This window comes from Nannospalax galili, unplaced genomic scaffold (assembly GCF_000622305.1).
Source record: "Nannospalax galili isolate Female #2095 unplaced genomic scaffold, S.galili_v1.0 scaffold5620, whole genome shotgun sequence".
In the NCBI taxonomy this organism is placed as follows: Eukaryota; Metazoa; Chordata; class Mammalia; order Rodentia; family Spalacidae; genus Nannospalax; species Nannospalax galili.
Genome location: NW_008346680.1, coordinates 47846 through 52536, shown reverse-complemented (window position 1 = coordinate 52536; position 4691 = coordinate 47846).

Sequence of the window (4691 nt, the reverse complement as noted above, 5' to 3'; positions counted from 1 at the left end):
TTCCCCCTGGACACTTTGGGCTTCTGATGCCCTTAACTCAGCAGGCTAAGAAAGGAATAACAGTATTAGGAGGGGTGATTGACCCAGACTACCAGGGGGAAATTGGGCTTGTTCTCCACAATGGTGGTAATGAAGATTATATCTGGAAGGCAGGAGATTCCTTAGGGCAACTTTTGGTGTTACCATGCCCTGTTATTAAGGTCAATGGGAAACGGCAGTGCCTGGCCTCGATTCTTTTCCTATACTGTGCGTGTATGTCTCCTGTAATCACTTTTGGAGGACTGCTTGGAGAAGCTACAGAAGGCAGAATAAGTGTAATAGAGTCTCTTTTTGGAGCATCATTAACTGGGCTTGCCTATTCATTGTTTGCTGGGCAACCTCTAACAATACTGGGGAGCACAGGTCCAGTCCTAGTGTTTGAAAAAATTTTATTTAAATTCTGTAGAGATTATCACCTTTCCTATTTATCATTAAGAACCAGTATTTGGACCTCTTTCTTGTGCATTGTGTTGGTTGCAACAGATGCAAGCAGCCTTGTGTGTTACATTACTCGGTTCACAGAAGAAGCATTTGCACCTCTCATTTGTATTATATTCATCTATGAGGCTTTGGAGAAGCTCTTTCATTTAGGAGAAACATATGCATTTAATACTCAACAACAGCAACAACCCAATCCAGACAGGACAACAAATGGCCCAGACCCTTCAAGGGTGAAAGTATGGGTCACTTCTCCAGGGAAAGATCCAAGACCTGCAGAGATGCTGCTTGCTGATGGTGGAGGAAATACAGAATGGATAGTAGAGGAAGGTAGTTACAAATACCAACTTACGCCACGTGACTAGTTACAGAAACGTGGATTGTAATTGACATGAGTATTTTTGTCCTATTTGGTTTAGAATAGGCTTGTGCATGTATACACATGTTAAGCAGATACTTGAGTTATTCTTTTTTGAATATGCAATTGAGATGTGTTAAGTGGTTAAGTGTTGTGAACCTATATGAATATATTGGGTTATGAGACACTAGAGGACTAAGCATTCCTCTAAGACCTTATCACCTACTCTAAGGTATATACTGCATTGGTCATAGTATTATGGGGTAGTTATGTTACGTGAATTTATGACCTCAACATTGTTTTCATTTGAAAATTAAGCACGACATAGAGAGATGCTATTGTGTGTCAAGTTGACAAGGGGTGGACTTGTGATGGCTAATCCTGGGTGTCAACTTGATTGGATCTGGGATTAACTGAAATGAGATTAACTGAAGTGAAAGAGATCTTCTTGATTGGATCATCTAAAGCCAGAAGACACACCCTAAATGTGGGCATTACCTTCTGATGGCAGCCGATATAAAAGACCAAGGCAGAGCAGAATGCCAGGCTTTTTGCTGCGTTCCTTCTCTCTTGCTGGTGAGTTCGTCTTGCTGCTGTAGACCGAACACGAGCTGATATTTTGGAATTTGTCAGACCTTCAGCACCTGATTGGGACTACTGAGACATCCAGCCTTGTGGACTGAGCGACAACGGATTCTCAGCCTCTCCAGTGTGGGTGCAGCCATTGTTGGACGACTCGGACTCTATCCTGTGAGCTAAGCTGATAAATCTCTATATATCTTCATTCTAGTGGTTCTGTTTCTTTGGAGAACCCTGTTGATTTGTGTGTGTGTGTGTGTGTGTGTGTGTGTGTGTGTGTATACCACACAGAACATCCCAAACCATCTTATTCGACTATATACACACTTCCCAGATGGCACCCTCCCATAGCATCCCTCCCTGCCAGTAGAGCCCTTATACTCTGATATCCCTGCTACTGCCTGCCGTTTTGTCACCACCCCCAGCCATTCCCCACTACTTGCCGTTCTGTTGAATCTAGGCATCCTATCTAGCGGTCTTTGTTTTAGGAGAGTCAGCTGTTCCTAGTCTAGCAGCAATCAGTTGTAAATACTCCTTTAGATAAGATTAGGGTCAGCTGTTCATTTATCCAGTTCTATGCCCACCAGCTCAAAAGAAGGTATCTCCTATGTGGCATTGTTGCTTGTAATGTAGCCTTTAGCTATGTATATGGACTTTTAAGAAATTATATTGAACCCTTTAATCTTTGGTTATACTTTCCTTTTGGATGTGTAAGGCCTTGCAGTTGGCCCAGGTAAACCAATTTATTTTCACTCTTAAGGTCGTTTGAGGATCTGTTCCTCAGGGGTCACATGTTCTTGGGAGGAGCCCCTGGCTCCTTTTTCCAGTTCCATCTATGTGAAGATAAGTCAAAGGACCTGCTCGACCATGGTTGGCTCTGCCTGGAAGCATGGAGGAAGTGATTCCTCTCTGTGGACCCTCCTCTTTGTAGACGGGATACTGGTTCAAGTCCATCTTATGCGGTCTCCTCGGCCTCGGTGATCAAGAGAACAGGTGACCCACCACATTTATTGGACATTCTGAGAGATGCTCATAGTCTCCTGGAAGTAGTTGACCTAGGGGGGCACGGAGTAAAAACTGTCCTTTATGTCCCTCTGACCAAATTAGTATAGGCCTCAAAGTATGTCTGTTAAACAGCTGAGAAAGTTATTCATATAGGCCTCAAAGTATGTCTGTTAAACAGCCAAGGAAGTTAGCTCCCCCAGTCTGGTACGTTTAATTACTGTGTGTCATGTAGATGAATCTTGGGAAAAGGCGGATTGTTCTCAGATAAACCTTACCTAGACACATATTTCTTGATCTGCTATATATAATTTGTCATTAGGTTGTAGGAGTAATACGTTTCCCTCGTTTTCAAAACTAGGCTAGGCATTATTTATCTCTCACATTGTCTCACCTCTCAACCATAGTTTTCCCACTTTAGGTGCCCCCATTTTCCCCCCTATCTCCCTTACTAATACACTTCTGTGGACCTACCTCTCTTGAGCTTCTTCTTTCCATTTATCCGCTAGGATGATGCTATACCCTTCCCTCCCCCTCCCTTCAATGAACCCAAGTTTTATCCATATCTCCCTCATTAAGGCTTCTTTTCCTATTGTTCTTCTCTTTCAGGTTCTTTCTTTTCCTTTACCTCCCTCGTTCCTTTCAATTACCCAAGTTCCTGTAGTTATGTCTGGGTACATACTCACTTATCAGGGTTTGGTTCTAGGATTTACTTTCTGAGTCTGTTACTTCATTTAGTATAACAGTTTCTAGTTCCATCCATTTAAATGCAAATTTCATGATTTCATCTTTCTTTACTGCTGAGTAGAATTCCATGTATAAATGACCCACATATTCATTATCCACTCGTCAATTGAGGGACACTTAGGTTGCTTCCATCTCTTAGCTATTGTGAAAAGAGCAGCAACAAACATGGATGTACAAGTGTCTCTGCAGCAGGATGAATTCTTTGGGTATATGCCGAGGAATGATATAACTGGGTCAAATGGTAGGTACATTTGTAGTTTTTTCAGAGTTCTCCACACTGCTTTCCAAAGGGGTTGAACCCATTTGCCGCCGCACCCGCAGTGGATGAGTGTTCCCCTTTACCCACATCCTCTCCAACATTTCGTAGTATTTGTTCTCCTGATCTTAGCCAGTCTGACTCGGGTAAGATGAAACCTTAAAGTGGTTTTAATTTGCATATCCCTAATTATTAGTGATATTGAAAATCTTTTACGATGTTTCACAGCCATCTTTACTTCTTCTGAGAACGCTCTGTTCAACCCCTTGGCCCATCTTTTAATTGGGATGCTTCTGGTCTTGATTCTGTTTTTTGAGGTAATTATATATTCTGGATATTAAACCTCTGTCGGATGTGTCGCTGGTAAAGATGTTCTCCCATTCTGTGGGCTTTCTGTTCGCTTCCCTGGTTGCCTCCTTTGATGTACAGAAGCTTTTTACTTTAACGAGATCCGACTTGTTAATTCTTCCCCTTGTTTCCTGATCGATTGATATCCAGTTTAGAAAATGCTTTCCTACACCTATATCTTGTAGGTTTTTCCCAGTGTTTTCTTCTAACAGTTTCAGAGTTTCAGGCTTTACACTGAGGTCTTTGATCCATTTGGAACTGACTTTTGGGCAGAGCAAAAGATAGGGGTTTAGTTTCATTCTTGTATAGGTGGAGATCCGGTTTTGCCAGCACCATTTGCTGAACATGCTGTCTTACCTCCAGTGAAACTTCTTGGCCCCTTTGTCAAATATCGGGTGGCTGAAATCGTATTTACTCACGTTTGGGTCTTCAGTTTTGTTCCATTCGTCCATGGGTCTATTTTTTGTGCCAGTACCACGTTGTTTTTATGACTATAGCTCTTTAATACAGCTTGAAATCTGGCATAGTAATCCCCCTGGCATTGCTCTTAGTAGTAGGGGTTGCTTTGGCTTTCTGAAGTCTTTCGTGCTTTGGAATGAATCTGAGGATGTCTTTTTTTCCAATTCTGTGAAAAATGTCATGGGGATTTTGATTGGCATTGCATTGAATCTATAAATGACTTTTGGTAGGATGGTCATTTTCACAATATTAATTCTTCCAGTCCATGGGCATGGGAGGTCCTTCCATCTTCTGATGTTTTCCCTATCTCTTTCTTTAAGGATGTAAACTTTTCATTATAGAGCCCTATTAAAGAGAGTGGTCTTTGGTCAGGTTTATTCCAAGATATTTTATTTTCTTTGCAGCTATTGTGAAGGGGCGTGTTTCCATGTGCTCTTTCTCTCATCTCTTGTTCTTGGTATATAG